General features: G+C 43.1%; 2 pseudogenes across 1 annotated transcript; both read right to left on the bottom strand.

Annotated features, from left to right (window-relative positions):
- Positions 1 to 2,463: 2,463 nt before the first annotated feature.
- On the bottom strand, positions 2,464 to 3,619 carry Gm9731 (predicted gene 9731; annotated as a pseudogene). The gene has a single exon (NR_003107.1). The product of NR_003107.1 is annotated as a predicted gene 9731 (transcript).
- On the bottom strand, positions 3,849 to 4,987 carry Gm18266 (predicted gene, 18266; annotated as a pseudogene).

Genomic DNA, 20,314 nt, shown 5'->3' with positions numbered 1-20,314 from the left:
AAAACAAAGCAAAAAAAAAATCTGTTCATTCATATTACCACATTTCCCTCTTAACCATTTCTGTTGGGCTGATTTTGAATCATTTTATTATTTTTTTAATTGATTTTTTAAGGATTTCACATGAAAGGATTGTATTTACTTCACCATCACCACCAACCCCTGCCCCTTCTCCCTCTAATTCTTCCCATGCTCCTGGTGCACAGCATCTTTCTCTTAAATGATCATTGTTATGTAGGCATATATGGCTGACCACTTGGGATTGGCTAACCTGCCAACAGTCTTGTCCCTGGTGAAAAAAATACTTCTCCCTCTTTCAGCAACCATGAATTGCCTGTAGCTCTCCTTCCAAGGGCAATGCCTTGTGAGATTTCACACACACACACACACACACACACACACACACACACACACACACACATACACACACGATGCAGTCCCACTAATCTCAGGACCAAAATAAAAATATCCAACACTTTCTACTCCTTTTCAAGGTTTTGCTTAAAGTCTTACCTAATAATATTAGAGAAAACAAAAATCAAAAATAATCACACATAGAAAAATAAAATCAAGTATTCTTATTTGCAAATGATATAACTCTATACATTAAAGACCCTGACTCCACTAGAGAACTCATCCAGTTGAAAAACATTTTCAACATAGCAACAAGATGCGTTATTAACAGAACTTAAATAGTTATTAACATAACTTAAATAGTTATTAACAGAACTTAAATAGTTATTAACAGAACTTAAGTAGTAGTTTTCCTATAGGCAAAGGGCAAGTATACTGAAAATGAAATAACAGAAACGATCCTAATAACAGTTGCTTAAAAAAACACAACATGGAATAAACCCAACAAAGGTAATAAAAGGTCTATAGAATAAAAACTTTGGAAACACTGAAGAAGGAAATAGAGGAAAATAATAGAACATAGAAAGACCTCCCATGTTCATGGATGGACAAAATATTTTAAGTAATGGTCAGCCTACCTAATAAAATACACAGTTTCAATGCAGTCTCAAAACTTCAATGCTATTCTTCACAGAAACAGAAAAATCTAATAATTCATGTGTAGACACAAAATATCCCTCAGACCAGATAAATCATGGGCACATAAATAGTGCCCAAGTTGTTAACATACCTGTAGTACACTACAGAGACATAGTGATCCAAACACCATGGCACTAGCACAGAAACAGGCAGCAGCTCAATAAAATAGAATAGAGGATTCAGATATAAACCCATGAAAATAAAGTCATATTTTGAAAGAGTACCCAGATATAAGCCCACACCCCTATAGCCACCAGATTTTTTACAAGGATGCCAACAATCCATATTGAGGAGATAGCATCTATGACACATAATGTCTGAATTGGATAGCTACGCATAGATGGATGAACCTTGATCTGTACCTCTCAGCATGCATCCTTATATCATGGGTTCAGGTCTCCTTCCCTGTTTAGAACAATCCAACATTAGAATTTAAGATTTAATAAGAATTTAAGATATAATAAGAGTCTCAGTATGTTTTTAACTCTCATCTTGAACATTTATCATGAAATAAATACTTTTTCTTGAACATGCCCACTGTTATTGAAAGAGCAAGGAAGAGCGAGCTGCCCACATGTTAAAAATCTGAAGGAGCTTGCGATGGGAGGATGTGGCATGGGGAGGATGTGTAGCAGACTATAGATGCAAGGACCAGAGGAAGAAAGATCACAAAGGGTGTTGACAAACAAGCTTCTTCAATAAGATGAAGCACTAACGTGTGTTTTAAAGAAATCCTGATAGTAAAGGAGATATGCTATGGGGATTGAGCAAGGCAGACATGGGGACGAAAGCTCACTCAGGACACCCTCTAAGGTTACAAGATACCGTAATTAAACCTTGTTAATAGTTTTCCAGGTTACAAATACATGAGAAAATGAAAGTAAGAAACATCCATCTGCCTCAGTTTTCTCTGGGTCTTGGGAGGGAGCAGAGATGCTCACAAAGCAGGATGCAAAAGAAAGTGTATACTCTCTCTAGGCTCCTCCTCTGTTCACTTAAGTACATCGACCATCTCTAGAATGAAATATTTCAGCACAGCCCCATTGGTTCTGAGCCTGTAGAGAAAAAAGCAAAGCCTTTAAAAACTGTTGGCAGGGGTGGGGGTGGGCGGTTGGGGTTGGGCGCCATTACTTTCCAGATGCTGAATGGTCTCTATGAGGTCATCACATTTAGAAGAAATGAGTACCTTCAAGGCAAGGTTGCCTGCTCCTTCCTGTGGCATCCTAAAGTGTGGTGTCCACAGCCAGATGGTATCATTATGCAATGCCTGACAAACAGCTGCTGTGCCTGTGGTCCTCCCAAACCCACCTTGCCCTCAAGGGCTGGCCGGGTCTTTAGCCCCGCCTACTTATCGCATCAGTACTCACGCCTACTCATATATCATAGATTGCACAGCGCTTCTTCTTTTTTTTTTGCAATAAACCTTTCCTATATTTTATTTGCATAATCTTTATTATACAAAATAAGATTCTATGTTACACATTCATACTTCCCCTAAGGGTGCAGTCCTATTCTTTAACTTTCCTGTTGGCGACCTGCAATGATCCATGCCTCAAATGCAGCATCTTCTCAATGGGCAAAAGCTGATGCAGCCAATTCTAGAAAGCTCTATATGTCCTGCCCACAAAGAGGTTCTTGGCATTATTTGAACAAGGGCTGCTGGGGACAAAATGACAGCATGTCATTGCAGTCAACAGTGACATCCTCTGCGAGCACAACCAGTCCTCCGAGTAGAGACACGCCAACTTGGTGGAACAATACCCCAAGCCTCCGATCATCCTGGTCTTTGGTCCGGCCTCGGCCAGGGCCTTAGGGGACCTCTGTATCCATTGTATAAATCTGAATGAGATCAGACACAATACTGGTAAAGTCATCACTAAATACCTGCTACCAAGGCTTCTCGGCCTCACCCTCTGCAGGCACCTCGACCCCGTAAACCTGTTGGGCCAGGTAGAGCACAGCCAGGGCTAGGTGCTGAGCCTGGAAGCAGAGGCATAGCCCCCCGCCTCCCCCCCCCCCATGGTAGCTATCTCGTGGCAGAGCCCAAGCTGTAACAGAGATGGGGGTTCATTGCCAGCTGTAACGATTCAGCCAGTTCTTGAGGGAAATCAAGTAGTTCAGCAGGTACTTGTGTGGATGCTGGAAAGAGACTTGGAAGCTCAGAACTCGTAGCATAAGAAGTTCACATTGTACAATGCTGTCTCATAGCTCCCAGAAGCGGGAATCCAGCTCCAACGGCTCACTGCCCGGGGTAAAGGACCTGTGTGGTACGTTGATGATGTCACGAGTAAGCAAGTGTTGCTCCTCTACTTTTCCGGCCAAGTTAACTGAAGACATGGCGACCAGGTAGAGGCCATATGCATCCAGGTTGATCTCACAGGAGAACTTACAATAAATGGTGAACTTTGTGGAGATGGGGATGGACCGCATGCCTAGCTTGATGCCTGCCTCCAGATGGACCGGGTTACTCGGAAGTGCACCCTCGCCTAGGGAACCGGCCTCTCCTTGGCACTCCGCGGCGCCATCAACCGTTCGCAGCTGTCTGGCCGAACAGCCTTCATGAGACCCACGATTGCGTGGCACTTAAGTAATACTTCATTTTCTAAGAAAGTTCATCCCGTGCTTTGCAGCACTAGGATATTTTGACACCTGTGAATCATAACTATGGTCCAGAAGTGTAAGAACTACTGGAGTTCCCTGGACTGTGTGGTCCCAGCCTCCAGAATTGGCCTCGACTTAAGTTTTATGTTGTTTCTTTCCAGAGGGCTCTGATGAATGTCCTGAAGAGTCGAATGTACATTTCAGACATAACTATGGTCCCTAACTGTAAGAATTACTGGAGTTTCCTGGACAGTGTGGTCCCAGCCTTCAGCCTTTGGCCACGACTTGGGTGTTCTTTATTTCCGGAGCGCCCTGATAAAGGTCCTGAGGAGATGATTGTACTTGCTCTCTGCTGAGGAAGACTGACTTTTGTAGACAGAGTCCTCTGTCATGAGGTTTGGCGGACATCTCTGTGCCCTGCATCCTCCTCCTCTTCTTGAGGGGCTCGGGCTTGGCTTCTGCCTGCAGGAAAGTTACTTTCAACACGTGATAAGACTGTGCCTAATTTCCTTTGGAGACTTTGGTAGCTTTCAGTCCCTCTTGGCCTGAAGACACTGGTTTCTGCCCTTCTCCAGGACCCTGCTCTCCGACTAATAGGGGACACGCTATCTGGTCTGAACGCCTACAATAGGGCTTGATCTTCTTGCCCTGGGAAAAGGTGTTTTCTTCTAGGGAATGACTTTCGCAGCACTGAAAGGTTCTTCTGATTGTATGAGCCTTGTCTAGTATCCCCCTAGATGGCCACGGCTCTACTCCTCCAGGCTCCATGGTTGCTGTTTAGGGTGTTTCTTACATGGGTGTGTGTTGTTCACAAACACCTCTTGCTTCGGGAGCTATCTGATGTCTATTAGATTTGAGGCTTTTTCTGTTTGCTTTCTAGCCTTGTTAAGCAACTCCATTGTCCTCTTTTTCCCTTGGGCCTTGCCTGCATTTGCCTTGGGGCTATTCTTTGGCAAGCCACTGGGCCGAACAAATGTCCTCCTGTCCTTGGTACCTTTCACCACAGATTTGCCCAGAAAGAGTCTTTTGGACACTATAGACAAGCTTGGATTATGGTCAGGGGCATGGCCCTTGACAGCACTGCTTAAAGGCATGGAAGATGGCCTGGCTTCCTCTTGCCATGAGCAGTGCTAGGCAGCTCCGCCAGGCTGTACTGAGGCTTATGACCACCCAGATCCTGTCTACTTCCTGTGATGACCCTGAGGTCATTAACCCCTGGGTTAACAACCTGGACCCAGTGGCCAGTCCAGAGGTTTGCCCCCTTAGTCTTTCATTAATGGCGATAAATCGTAGTGTCCTGACTTTCAAAGGTGGAATTCAGCCTTTCAGAACACATGCCCTCTTTTTCTAGAAGGCTTTAGCCCTCTAAGTCCTACCCTGAAATCAATAAACCTCTTCTATTTACTATCTATTTTAAGCTATCTATACTTCTGTCTATCTATTAATCTAACTCTATCTATATGACTTTCACACACTCACACACACCTACACACTCACACACTATGGCTTTCTCTCACACTCTCCTCTCTCTCTCTCTCTCTCTCTCTCTCTCTCTCTCTCTCTCTCACACACACACAATCTCTCACCCACACTCTCCTTCTCCTCTTCCTGCTTTCTCTCTCTCTCTCTCTCTCTCTCTCTCTCTCTCTCTCTCTCTCTCTCTCTCTCTCTCTCTCCCTCTCTCCCTCCCTCCCTCCCTCCCTCTCTATAATACAATTCCAATGCAAGCAGGAAGTGTATACAGCTCCTCCAACATCTAGCACACAGCCTGTACTGTTTCTCCAGAGGTCTGAAGTGCCCCTTATACATCACAGTTCAAAATGTTGGAGCATATCTGTCTCTTTATAATGCAATGAGCATGGCTAGAGGGAAGATGGCTTCCCCTCAGGCTGAGCCCTAAGTATTCTGGTCTGAGGCTGCTGTCATTCAGAATGTTAAGAATGGCAACATCTAGGGAAACCATCCACAGATGGAAGGGGACAGGCATGTTAGGAGTGGGTGAGAGGTGGCCTACAAAAGACAGTCAGGGACTAGGAGGAGAGGTCTCTAGAGACTTAGAGGGCTGACTTCCTGGGACTTGCCATCCATTTTCTGCCCCCATATCATCCAGTTTCATAGCTCCATATCAAGGAATAAAACAATACTCACATCAAAGAATCAAAAGGCCTGGCTTATTCTAGAATCAAATACAAAGGATCATGGCCCAGAAACACTGATTCTGGTTTCCTCCAATATCATATTCCAATATTCATATTTCATGATGATTTTATGGAAACAGAGAAAAATTAATCAGAAGTCAAGACACTCTTCAACCACATTGATGGAGAGGGCAGGTAGGCTGACTACAGCAAAACAGAGGAATCTCTGCCCTAGACCTCGGGATGCTGTATGATATTAGTTTCAGGGTTAGAGGAAGCCAGTTACCTACTAAGTAAATCACTATGAAAATTCACTTAAAAGTCACAGGAGAGTTTGTTCAGACACACAGCTGGGCAAGGAATGGTTAATGAGAGGGTGCAGGTAGCCCCCCATATAAACTGTAATTAGTTTCTGGATCTGCTGTCAGGCGGTTCTGATGAAGGGCCTGATCCCCAATTGGTTCTTGGTTTATCAATAAAGATGCTATGGGCCAATTAATGGGCAGAAGGAAGAAGCAGGACTTCTGGATCCACACAGGTGATCTAGCAGAACCAGGGAGAGGGGAAAGGAGATTTTCACCATTCTTCAGAGGGAGAAAAGCCAACCAGCCTTGTGAGATCTCAGATGAAGTGACCACACACCTCTTCTCCAGGAGGGAGGTTGAGGTGTCCAGCTAGGACTAAAAGTAACAAGCTAGGGCAGGTTGAGAGTGATAAGCTAAAATTTTTGGGTGGGCACACTAGCCACAGTAGATTGGAGGTGCCTAGCAGTTGAGTCAATAAAGCAGATTGAAACTGATCAACATGTGTGTGTCTGTGTTCTTCATCCTTGGATCCAGTACTCTTTGGGCAGGTGCTGGTAGCATGGCTCTGTTCCCAAAGTGTGCATTAAAGCAGAGTAGCAAAAGCTACACCCTACAACCTGCAACACTTCAACATCCCCACTGCTAAAGGGTCAGTCAGCCTTGTGGAAGGTTCTGTGCAAGCTAGCTTTGTTCCAGAGCTTTCTATGGAACACCAGTCCCTACACCAGGTCAGTGAAGACTACATTCTTCACTATGTGCCTTGCCTCATGACACACCCAGTATACCAGACCATACTATACTAAAACTGCCTTGCTGATGAAATTCCCAGCTTCTTGAATGATGTGATCGCTGTAGGGCTTGATATAGTGCAAAGACTGAAGCAAGTGATGAGCCACCCAGGCATTATCCTGCTAAGTGCACTGCGGGTACAGCAGAAATGCATTCAGTCATGCCAACTTTCATGAAGGTATTAGTGGAGGAGAGAAGAGAGAGACTCAGACACATATATGTAAACTCAGTAAAGAAGGCCTTCAGTAGGAGGTTTCTTCCATGGACATTGGGTAAGCGGGTGAGAAAGAACATGACATTTACAAAGAAAGGGAGGAATATTCTTAGGGCTCCATTTGTAGGACCTGCCAGTTCACTGAAGCATGCCTGAATAATAAGAGGAAGCAGATCACACCTTGTTGTCAGGGAAAAAAAAAGGCTAGTGGCTCTTCCCCAGGCAACACTTTCAAATCTGTATTCACCAGGACTCTCCAGAGAAACAGAACTGATAGATTCATGTAGATTATAAGGAGTACTTATTAGCTTGGCTTACAGTGGATAGTCCAACAAAGGCTGGCTGAACACTGGGAAGGCTGAGAACCCAGTAGTTGCTCAGTTCATGGAGTGGGGTTCCTAGGGGGACTTCAATCTGGTACTGTGGTCTAGAGAATCCCTGGGAAGCCACTGGTCTTCAGTCCACACTGAAAGACCAGGAATCTGGAGCCCAATCTCAGCAGAAAACGTCAGACTAAAGCACCAACAGAGTAAGCTCACTGGCCAACAAGAGGGGGAGGTGGCCAGCAAAAGGTAAAAGTTTTTCCCTCCAACCTCCTTGTAACCAGGTACCTCCACCCGGGGTCTCTGGGAGAGGTCTTCCCTGTTCAGCCAGCTCCTCCAGAAACTACCTAAAGCATCCTCACCCGACAAGCCTCTCGACTGCTTGATTCCAAATCCAATCAACTTGACAACCAAGACTACACATCTCATCATCCTTTAGGCTGAAGTGTATATTGACTCTGGAAGCATAGGCTGACTCCAGACCTCACCCTCAGTAACAATGCATCACGGAGCACAGCTTTCACTTTTTCTCTCTTTCACTTTGTTCAAATCCAGTCATAGGTTAGAATGCTAAATACTCTGGCCCCTTCTCAGTAAATGATCCTCAGACCAGATGAGCCAAGAGTTTATGGCACATACAGGAAGGATGTGCTCACTACAACGGATTCAAGAATACTTCTTTTTTTTTTTTTCTATCTTTTTTTTTCCATTTTTTATTAGGTATTTCGCTCATTTACATTTGCAATGCTATACCAAAAGTCCCCCATAGCCACCCACCCCCTCTCCCCTACCCACCCAGTCCCCCTTTATGGCCCTGGCGTTCCCCTGTACTGGGGCATATAAAGTTTGCAAGTCCAATGGGCCTCTCTTTCCAGTGATGGCCGACTAGGCCATCTTTTGATGCATATGCAGCTAGAGTCAAGAGCTCCGGGGTACTGGTTAGTTCATAATGTTGTTCCACCTATAGGGTTGCAGATCTCTTTAGCTTCTTTGGTACTTTCTCTAGCTCCTTCATTGGGGGCCATGTGATCCATCCAATAGCCGACTGTGAGCATCCACTTCTATGTTTGCTAGGCCCAGGCATACTCTGACAAGAGACAGCTATATCAGGGTCCTTTCAGCATAATCTTGCTAGTGTATGCAATGGTGTCAGCATTTGGAAGCTGATTATGGGATGGATCCCCGGATATGCTAGTGTCTACATGGTCCATCCTTTTATCTCAGCTCCAAACTTTGTCTCTGTAACTCCTTCCAAGGGTGTTTTGTTCCCACTTCTAAGGAGGGGCATAGTGTCCACACTTCAGTCTTCATTTTTCTTGAGTTTCATGTGTTTAGGAAATTGTATCTTATATCTTGGGTATCTTAGGTTTTGGGCTAATATCCACTTATCAGTGAGTACATATTGTGTGAGTTCCTTTGTGAATGTGTTACCTCACTCAGGATGATGCCCTCCAGGTCCATCCATTTGGCTAGGAATTTCATAAATTCATTCTTTTTAATAGCTGAGTAGTACTCCATTGTGTAGATGTACCACATTTTCTGTATCCATTCCTCTGTTGAGGGGTATCTGGGTTCCTTCCAGCTTCTGGCTATTATAAATAAGGCTGCTATGAACATAGTGGAGCATGTGTCCTTCTTACCAGTTGGGGCATCTTCTGGATATATGCCCAGGAGAGGTATTGCTGGATCCTCTGGTAGTACTATGTCCAGTTTTCTGAGGAACCGTCAGACTGATTTCCATAGTGGTTGTACAAGCCTGCAATCCCACCAACAATGGAGGAGTGTTCCTCTTTCTCCACATCCACGCCAGCATCTGCTGTCACCTGAATTTTTGATCTTAGCCATTCAAGAATACTTCTTGTGGGACTTCAACGTACATGGTCATCAGGGGCCGACTTGTTTTTTTATCACAAACATTCTTAGACTTTCATCAGCATGTACTTGCCATTTTTTTGTTCATGAGATATGTTGTAGGAAATGGTTAAAGTCTATGTCCTGCCATCAGCATAGACTCCCTGCCCTGTGCTCATATATTAATAACCATGGTTACAAATCAAGAGCTGGACCTAGTAAATTGGGAGAAGTGATCTCTAAATCTGTCACATGACTAATTTTCTCAGTTTCCACTTCCATCAACACTCACACAAATGTCCACCTCTTTGGATTCAGGCTACATTACCACCTCCTTATATAATGCTTTTGGTATAGTTCTATTTTCTGATGAATTGCATACGTGTAATGGGAGATAGTCCATAAGTCTCCTGATCACCCTGACCCACAGCACCTGAAGCAGGGTGAGTACCTTGATGAAGGGTGATACAGTTACTTTGCTATCTAGAAATGAGGGCATTCTTTGCCTTTCTCTGAGTGTCTTCCTGGCCACTTAGTGTGTAGTTAGATTTCTATAGTCTCTCCATTGGAGTTCCAGAGATTAACAGCAGTGGGAATGTCTACAACATCAGGGACTGCTGCCTCCAGAGAAAAGAACTGACTCATCCACAGAAAGCACAGATGCAGCCTACATAGCACCCAGCTGCAACTCAGAGCTGCAGAGATGAGCAGAGAGCCTGCTCGAGATGGCTCTTGAGGTTGGCCAAGGGGCTGTCTGGGAGTGGTAACCAAGAGATAGACAGCTACAAATGGCTCTCTCCATGTGTGAGAAGAGCAGGCGAGAACTTGAGCCACACAGTAAGGGTTATGGCTGCCTATCATGTGTATGTCCACTCAAACTTCCCAGAACTGATAATTTAAAAGTCAATATGGTAAATACAGATTTGAAGTTCCCATCCTTAAAATATGTGGCATTTAAATACACTGCTCCACAGTCTGGTCTGGGCTAACTAAATAACAAAAAGCAGAGAACACTAGAAATGGACACTGTTAATATCCTGCTGTTCTGTTTCTGTTTCTATTACCTACCCTCTTTCCTAAAGGATGTGTCAGAAAGCTGCTGGTGGCTATGGTCACAGTGAGTGACATACACACATCATGATGACATGAAGAAACCCACTATTTTGTAAGATAGACATAAGACAGACTGATAGATAGATAGATAGATAGATAGATAGATAGATAGATAGATAGACAGACAGACACATATATGGATGGATATAAATGGATAGATAGAGAGATAGAGAGACAGAGAGAAAGATAGATAGATAGATAGATAGATAGATAGATAGATAGATAGATAGATAGACGACAAACAGACAGACAGACAGGCAGACAGGCAGACAGACAGGCAGATAGACAGACAGACAAATGGATATTTTTACAGGGTTTTTCTGTGCAGTCCCAGCTGTCCTGGAATCTTCTCTATAGACCAGGCTGGCCTCGAACTCACAGAGACTCATCTCCCTCGGTGTCCTGAGTGCATGTGCCACCAGGCCCAACTCAATATATTTTAGTACAAAGAAATCTTCTGTATTCCTCAAGCCATCATTATGTTTGTTAAATGCATAAATCTACCATCTCTTCAGCCAACTGCAAATCTATCTGTTTTCGACAGGTCTATAAAGCTGGATACTTGCTTGTCATTTGAACTATGAAATGTCATCTGGGTGGAGACCTCCCCTAGTACACCAGCTACAGGTCCAAGGCTCTGAACCCAGGGATACTGTATTGTTGACACTTATCAAAGGAATTCCCATATCCTCCTTTGAGCACTGTGTCAATATTTTACCTTTTAGTGTAGCTTTTTGGATCATGTGTTTGACAGGAAAGGCATGCAATTTCCTCTGTTGCTCTAGGGTCCAAGGTTACTGTCCTCTGTGGTGAGTTCAGGATCAGTTCAATAGCTCTGTATTGCTCTCTCAAATGGGATCCATTCACCAAATCCTTCTAGAACCAGCATGAAGTCAGAGATTATCAGATGTCAGCATCTTTTCCCTTTACAGGAAAAGCTATAATTTTCATCTTGACGGCATTACTGAAAGGGAAATTCTTGTATCATTTTTCTATTGAAAGAGGATTTGATTGTTGTATTGTGGGGGCGGGGACTTGGGTGACAGACTCTTTTTCCCTCAGATTCTAACTCACCTTACACACAGGGTAGCTTATTTCCTAGGGTTAGCTTCAACCATAATTGAAGTAACATATCCCCTCTCTGAAAGCAATATACTTTTAGCATATTAATCCTCAGTGTTTGTCCCAAGTAAGCATTTTAACCAACAATCATGGTATGATTTGCAGTCTCCTTTTTTTTCCTCCAATGGATCATGGCTCTTCAGTTCTCACCAATGATTGTATGTTGTTTAGGGCAAAAACAAAGCAAAAAAAAAATCTGTTCATTCATATTACCACGTTTTCCTCTTGACCATTTCTGTTGGGCTGATTTTGTATCATTTTATTACTATTATAATTGATTTTTTTTAGAATTTCACACGGAAGGATTGTTTTTACTTCACCACCACCACCACCCACTGCCCCTTCTCCCTCTAATTCTTCCCATGCTCCAAATACACAGCATGTTTCTCTTTAATAATAATTGTTACGTAGGCATATATGGCTGACCTCTTGGGATTGGCTAACCTGCCAGCAGTCTTGTCCCTGGTGAAAAAATACTTCTCCCTCTTTCAGCAACCATGAATTGCCTATAACTCTTCTTCCGAGGGTAATGCCTTGTGAGATTTCACACACACACACACACACACACACACACACACATCCACTTTGGCATGTCAAATGATGTTGTTGGTTAGGTGGTACTTGGGTTGAGATTTCCTGGGTCCGGTTCCCTGCTGTATATGCATGAGACACCATCTCCAAGCTGATCCTCTGTGCTGTCTCTGTCCTCTGGCTCTTACAGTCTTCCAGCCCCTCTGCTACAATGTTTCTCTGCGCCTTGAGTGTATATGTGGTTTATAAATATATGGATTGGTGTGGGGCACCTCACAGCCCATTGCCCTCTGCATTTTGACCAACTGTGGTTTTCTGTAACGAACTCTGCCGCAAGAGAAGCTTCATAGATGGTGGTGTGTTTTTGTTGATGTTATCTCCTGTATATTCTTCTTGGTATTTATGGGCTATGCCATGGCACATGTGTTGTCTGAGAATAACTTCTGCTGGACCATCAGCCTTGGTGGCACCTACCTGTCTCAGCTGAACCAGCTCTCCAACCATTCTTTGTATTTATGCATTCCTGAAATTAACTTTCTGTCAGAAGAACAGTTAGAAGCCTTTTTTCTCTCCTATTCTGCTCACTGTCTCATTTTCTTTGCAAAAATTTCTCAATTTGTTAAGGTCTAATTTTTTCTTTAACCCAAATAGGATATAGGTAGATAGATGATAGATAGATAGATAGATAGATAGATAGATAGATAGATAGATAGACAGAAAGATAGATAGATACATAGATACATATATAGATACATAGATAAATTGAGGTGTATATATATATATGCCTATATATATGTATATGTGTATATATGTATATATTAAACCTGTGACCCCTCAAATGTGTGAGCTGGACTATCAAAAAATAGAACAAGGGCAAGCAAAGGTCTGGGTTTGGGACACAATGCCAGGGTCTAGAATGATGTACTACTGAGTCACGTTCGTTCCCCACTGAAAGTGACACTTGTTAATTTCCCGGTTTTATTTTTGATAATTTCCATAACTTCTATCCAGTGTATTCTAAACATGCCCCCCAATTATTCTCTCTTATCCCTAACTCCTACATTCATGGTGTGTGTGTGTGTGTGTCTGTCTGTCTGTCTGTCTGTCTGTGAGTGTATAGGTCTGTATGTGTCTGTGAGTGTGTATCTGTGTGTTACTATGAGTGTGTGTATCTGTAGGTGTGTGTGTATGAGTGTGTTTATATGTGTAAGTGTGTGAGAGTTTGTGTGTGTCTGTGTCTGAGAGTGTGTGTCTAAGTGCTGTAAGTGTGTATTTGTAATTGTGTCTATGAGTGTATCCATGAGTGTGTAAGTGCTGTAAGTGTGTCTGTGTTTGTGTGTGTGATTTTGTGTGTGTATGTGTCCATGAGTGTCTGTGTGTGCATGTGACCAGCACTATGTGGATAGGCATTTGTCTATTTAATTCAATGACTTCTAGAATAGTTCTTGGCTGTGTTTTCTCAGTAAATGATATTACATTTCTCAAGTTGGATACAGTGGCATACACCTTTATTCTCAGCATTCAGGAGGCATGGAGAGGTAGAAAGTTTACCACAAGTAGGCGGCCAGCCTGGACTACATAGTGAGTTTCAGGCCAGCCAGTGCTGATTACTATAGTGAGTTCCTATCTCAAACAGCTAAGACCAAACCTAAAGGCCAAGGATGCAAACTCCCCAGCTGAGAAAAGTAGTCCTCTGCTGAGTCACAGGAAACAACTTACTTTTGTCTACCCAAACATACAAAGGCACTGGATGCCTGGCCCTTGAGAAAGGCTTGTGGGTTCCCTAGCCTGGAAGAGCTGGCATTTCCAGCGGAAGTTGTGTGCTTTTAGCAGTTCTATGAGACTCTGCCCTGAACCACTTAATCAGAAATCTCCAGGTGTTTATTCCAGCAAGGAGTTTTAACAAGTTTTCCAACTCATCCTGTTGCACACCACAGCTTATGTAAGAAGCACTTATGCAGTAGGAGAGACAGAGAGGGTAAGCTTCTGCAGCCAGTCCCACAACACCCAGAGGCAGCTCCACTCCTAGGTGAGGTAGAGGTGCAGAGGAGGTGAGGAGGAAACAACATCTGTCCCTTACACCAGGAGTAACTAGGATCGGTGAGACCCAGGTATTCAGAAACTCTGCCAGACAAGTGGCACGGGTTCCTTTCAGTCGGTGTGTTGGCTTCCTGAGCAGATCTTGGGTGCAAACTCCAAAGCCAGGCCCACAGCACCCAGAGGTAGCTCCACTCCCAGGCACTCTAACATGCCCAGGATCAGTGGATCCCAGGATCCTAGGAGCTTGGTCACACTAGGATCTCAAGATCCCAAAGGCAGCTTGACCCTCAGGAGCTTGGACACAGTCAGGATCACAGGATCACAGAGACAGCTGGAATCTGAGGAGTTCTGACACAACAAGGATCACAGGAAGGACAGGCTCCAGTCAGCTATAGCCAGAGCAGGTAGCACTAGAAATAACCAGATAGCAGGAGGTAAGAACATAAACAACAGAAACCAAGGTTACTTGGCATCATCAGAACCCAATTCTCCCACCATAGCAAGCCCGGGATACCCTAACACACTGGAAAAGCAAGATTCAGATCTAAAATCACTTCTCATGAGGATGACAGAGGACATTAAGAAGGACATAAATAACTCCCTTAAAGAAATACAGGAGAACACAGGTACGCAGCTGGAAGCCCTCAAAGAGGAAGCACAAAAACCCCTTAAAGAATTACAGGAAAACACAATCAAACAGGCAAAGGTAAGGAACAAAACCATCCAGGAACTAAAAATGGAAATAGAAACAATAAAGAAATCACAAAGGGAGACAACCCTAGAGTTAGAAAACCTAGGAAAGAGATGAGGAGTCATAGATGCAAGCATCACCAACAGAATACAAGAGATAGAAGAGAGAATGTCAGGTGCAGAAGATACCATAGAAAACATGGAAACAACAGTGAAAGAAAATGGAAAAGCAAAAAGTTCCTAACCCAAAACATCCAGGAAATCCAGGACACAATGAGAAGACCAAACCTAAGGATAATAGGTATAGATGAGAATGAAGGTTTTTCAACTTACAGGGCCAGTAAATATCTTCAACAAAATTATAGAAGAAAACATCCCTAACCTAAAGAGAGAGATGCCCATAGAAATCCTAATAGACTGAACGAGAAAAGAAATTCCTCCCGACTCATAATAATCAAAACACCAAATGCACTAAACAAAGGAAGAATGTTAAAGGCAGTAAGGGAAAGAAGTCAAGTAACATATAAAGGCAAACCTATCAGAGTTACACCAGACTTCTCCCCTGAGACTATGAAAACTATAAGACTCTCTGCAGATGTCACATAGATCCTAAGAGAACACAAATGCCAGCCTAAGCTACTATACCCAGCAAAACTCTCAATCACCATACACGGAAAAAAACAAGATATTCCATGACAAAACCAAATTTACACGATATCTTCCACAAATCCAGCCCTACAAAGGATAATTGATGGAAAACACCAACACAAGGTTTTGAAACTACATCCTAGAAGAATTAAGAAAGTAATCTTTCAAAAAAAACCCACACAAACATAATTCCTACTCTAACAAGAACATTAACAGAAAGTAACAATCACTTTTCCTTAATATCAGTTAATATGAGAATTAATATTACCAACATATTCTAATTGATTCAAAAATATGAGGAATTAGAAATTTGTCAGCTGTCAAGCTATGGTCTCTCTAATGTAGTAATGGGAGAAATAGGTCCAATATTGTACAATCCATATACACTGTCTGCTTGTTTGTACATGACAGGGTCTTGCTTTGTGCCACATGATGGTCTTGAAATCATGACTCTCCTATCTCAGCCTCTCTATTAGTAGGATGGTTTATTTGATGTTTTTTACACTGTACTATGGTTTTCAGAACAGCTTACATAATTCAAAATTATTTATCCAGCCAAAAGAAATGTAGACAATTAATTTGGGATGGGGCTTGTAAGAGAATAGCAAAGAGTGAGGCTGAAGGTTTTGCTTCATATTTATAGTTACTGTATCAATTTCAAAGAAGAGGACTTTATAAGTTACTCTTATTCTGAGATGAATGGTTTTCAAAATCATCACAGCCAATGAACCAGAATCTTACCCTCACCTAACGTCTGTGCCACCTTCCAAGCAGAACCACTGATCCCTGAAACAGTTGATGAATGACTTCATGGATAGACCATCTTAATACACACACCATTTCTTAAATGAATGTAACCAGTTCCCTGTGAGCTGAGAATGACGATAATCACTCAATTCAAATAGCTTTGACTGTAGCAGGAAATCTGTATCCAAAAATTGTGCCTACAGTTAATTCCTTGGTGCAGCAGAACTGTCAACTCTTAGCTTAGGTACTATGGAGGTAAAATCTGTTGGTGATATGAGGGACATTCAAGTACAGCCTTAATACAATCAATTCCAATGTTCAAAATCTGTTCTTATTTTGAGTTTGTATCACAGTAAGAGCCAAGATTTTAAGATCTACAAAAACCAAACAAACAAACAAACAAAAAGACTTAATCTATTTATGTTCATTTAAAACAACTAATAGTGATGTATTATTTTAAAGCATCATACAGTTAATATATTTGGAGTTATTTGAAATTTATACTGATAATTATATATGTATTTTCAGCATTGCTGTAGACAAACATCTACATAAGACTGTTCAATTGAATGTTGTTTTATATCAAACAACTTTTAAAATATTCATTTTTATTGTTACAATATTTTATACATTTTAAAGAATATGATAAAAAACATAAGGTATTGTAGATTTTGAAGGGGGAGGGCCTCTCCTGGAGGAGTTGAGGTACAAAGGGAAAGAAGAATGTGATGTAAGTCTATTTACTGAAACTGTTTTTAAATGTTAAGAAATTCAGATAAATTGGAATTATGTATATTTTCTCATCATAATGCAATAAAACTTAAATCAAAAAAATTAAATTGCAGAAGAAGAAGAAGAAGAAGAATTGCAGAAGAAGAAGAAGAAGAAGAAGAAGAAGAAGAAGAAGAAGAAGAAGAAGAAGAAGAAGAAGAAGAAGAAGAAGAGTACTACAACGACGAAGATGAAGTCAACGACTACAGAAGGTAAGCGGACACCTCATGGTCCACAGTGAGGGCCAGTGGGGTCTGAAGTGCAAGAAGATGCATCCTAGTCTGTATGCGTTCTTCAGGAAGCTAATAAAGACTGTTTGGGGTGCACAGGTTAAGCCACAGAAGATATGTTAGAGGCTCTGAAGAATATCAGACACCAGAAAGGGGTCAGAGTGAGACTACCTCCCTTTGATCCCTGCTTTCTGTCTGGATGTTGCAGGAGGTTCTGTGAAAACCGTAGAGGATACGAGGTAGAGTGAATGGCACTGTTTGGATCTGGTGCATCATCCATCCTCCCAGGGCCCAAGTGCCTTGGTCACCTGCACATGGGGGAAACTGTAAGTGATGCTGCCTCGTAGGGCACATGTCCTTCCCCACGCCCTTCCTCTTCCTCTCTTGGTTCCTTTTATTACTTTGTGACAACATTCCTGACAAAGCAAATGATGGAAGGGTTTAGTCTCCTTTATAATCTGAACACTTACAGTCATCCTAATTAGTGTCAGCTCTCAGCTTGACACAGCCTAGTTATCTAAAAGAGTCTCAATGAGGGACGGCCTCAACTAGATTGGTCTACAGGCAGGTCTATAATCATTTTTTTCTTAACTGTTAATTGATGTAGGAGAGCCCAGCCCATGTGGGCTCGCCATCCCCACATGGGTGGGCCTGGCCTGTATAAGAATCCTAGTTGAGTAAGCCAGACAGACCCTCTTCTCTGCGGTTCCTGCCTCTGCTCCTGATTGAGGTCCTGCCCTGACTTTTGCTGAATGGCGGCTCTGTCAGGAAGAATAAGCCAAACAAACCTGTTCCTCCTCATCAGTGTTTCCTGCTGCAACAGAAAGCAAAGCAGAACAGCCCACCATGATAGGGGAGATATATGGGAGCAGAGGTGTGCTGTCTGGTACACTGTGTGCGCTCAGGGAAACAAAGGTGAATGGTGGTGCACCACCGGCTTTCTTCTCTTTTTCCAGTCAGCCCAGGACCCCAAGCCCATTGGGAGCAGCAGGATGCTTCTGCGCCCTACATGGTGCTGCCTGCATCCAGAGTGGATCTTTCCTCTTCAATGGAAGTTCTCTAGAAACTCCTCAAAGACACACACCCAGAGGTGTCTCCTAGATGACTCTCTGTTCAGTCAAGTTTATCACGAAAATTTATCTTTATTTACATTTCAAATAGTATCCCCTTTTCTAGTTTCCCCTCAGAAAATCCCTTACCCCCTTTCCTCTCCCTTGCCCCCCCAACCCACCACTCTCGCTCCCTGGCCCTGGCTTTCACACACACACACATGCACACACACACACACACACACACACACAGAGAGAGAGAGAGAGAGAGAGAGAGAAACACACGGCCTCTGATCTAGTTCCTGCCTCCATGTTCCTGCCCTGCTGATGGACTTAAAAGCTGTAAGTTAAAACAAACTCTTTCCTCCCCAAATTGCTTTTGGTCATTAGTATTTTATCGCAGCGGCAGAAACCCTAATACAGTAAGTAACCCAAAAATGCATACTATACGTTGGTTTAAATCTCTGTGTAAATTTTTGGATATTGATGCTGATAGGACACTTGAGCTTTCTAGTATGCTAGAAACGTCATGGAGAATCAAGAGGTTCAGCTGGAAAGCCAGAAAACAGACCTGATTGGGGATCTGGGTTAGTTTTTTTAAGACTCAGAACATGAAACTGGGCTAGACAGTCCCCGCAATTGGGAAATAGAGGCAGCAAAATCAGGAATTCAAGGATACTCTGAGCTATATGGGACTCTGCTGAAAGACGAGAGAGAGACAAAGAGAGGGAGAGAGAGAGAGAGAGAGAGAGAGAGAGAGAGAGAGAGAGAGAGAGAGAGAGAGAATGTTCCCGATTCCAGTGCAAATCTGAGCCATCCTATAAGGCTCTAGAACGCAGTCTTTCTTCTCTGGTTTGACCACGAAATGCCTAGGAAAATGTTTAAATACTCAGCTTGCTAAAAGCTGCACATAAACATTGTTAAGACCTGCAATGGAAGGAATCAGTTGGCTATTGAAGGGCCCAGTGGTGGGCCAATCAGAAGGCAGTTTGTCCACAGGCCCGTCTTGCTTGGTCCAATGAATAAAGAAGATCTTGACAAGCTTGTCCCAAGCCTAGGTGGGGATCAGAGGGTAGCATAGCCATCTTCAGAAACCCCTCCCCTTATTGCGGGAAGTGAGGGTCCGGTGGCATTTTAACAGAGAACCTGCAGAATCCTTAGGTCTTCAACACATACAACACCCTCACTTACTCCTGAATGGAGTCTAAATGAAGTAGCCTTATCTGAGAAACTTATGTATTCCTTACTTTAATAAACTCTTCCAGCAGGGGGCAGCATTGACCACAGTACCGAGTGACATCAAAATCTGCTCTGGAGTTTGAGGATCAGAGAATGTCTAGAACAGAGTTCTCTATTGCCTTCACTGGGGTGCTGGCTCGTGCTAGGTTTAACTGTCTGTCCTACAACAAAAGGGTGTATGTCCTGAGGGAGTGGAGACACTTGGCCTCCAGGAGGCCAGGTTTGACTTTCCAATGAGAATCCACAAAAGGAATCACAGCATACATGCCTAATGGGATTCCGAACCTACTAAGTGCTTAGTACACAGCAGGCACTCACTACTCAGGAGCCTTCGATCCCTGCTATCCCTGGTTCAAACCCAAGAGACCACCAAACACCTGCATGGCTCTAGGTCCCTCAACACCAGTCTCAACTCTAACCAACAGCTGTCTGCTAAGAGTTCCGAGCCTGAAAAACTCAGGCTTCACGTCCGTTCAGCGTGGTACCTATGTGGACCCTAGCTTTGAGGCTGAACCAACAGGAACTGGAATTCTAATTCTAATATTCACTCCCCATGGACATATGTAAAACACTAATAAAACAGTGACCTGCCAAGTGCTTCAAGTTTCAGGTGTATAGAAATTATTCTTACAGCTATTCTGCTGTTCCAGCAATTGAACTCCATTGTCATCTCAATTTCCAGGACAACCAACACACCAACTGGCACAGTTTACAGTCCACAGAAACATGTTCCAGGTACACCTTTTCTGATTGCTTTGGTTTATATGTGAGTGCCCCATCCCCCACCCCAATCCGACCCCCACTTTCACCCCCCTCCCCCCAACCCCCACCATGAGCTCATATATTTGAATGATCAGTCATCA

This window comes from Mus musculus, chromosome 8, assembly GCF_000001635.26.
Source record: "Mus musculus strain C57BL/6J chromosome 8, GRCm38.p6 C57BL/6J".
Classification (NCBI taxonomy): domain Eukaryota; kingdom Metazoa; phylum Chordata; class Mammalia; order Rodentia; family Muridae; genus Mus; species Mus musculus.
Note: the sequence above shows the minus strand (reverse complement) of the source record. Positions and strands in the feature narration are given on the sequence as shown.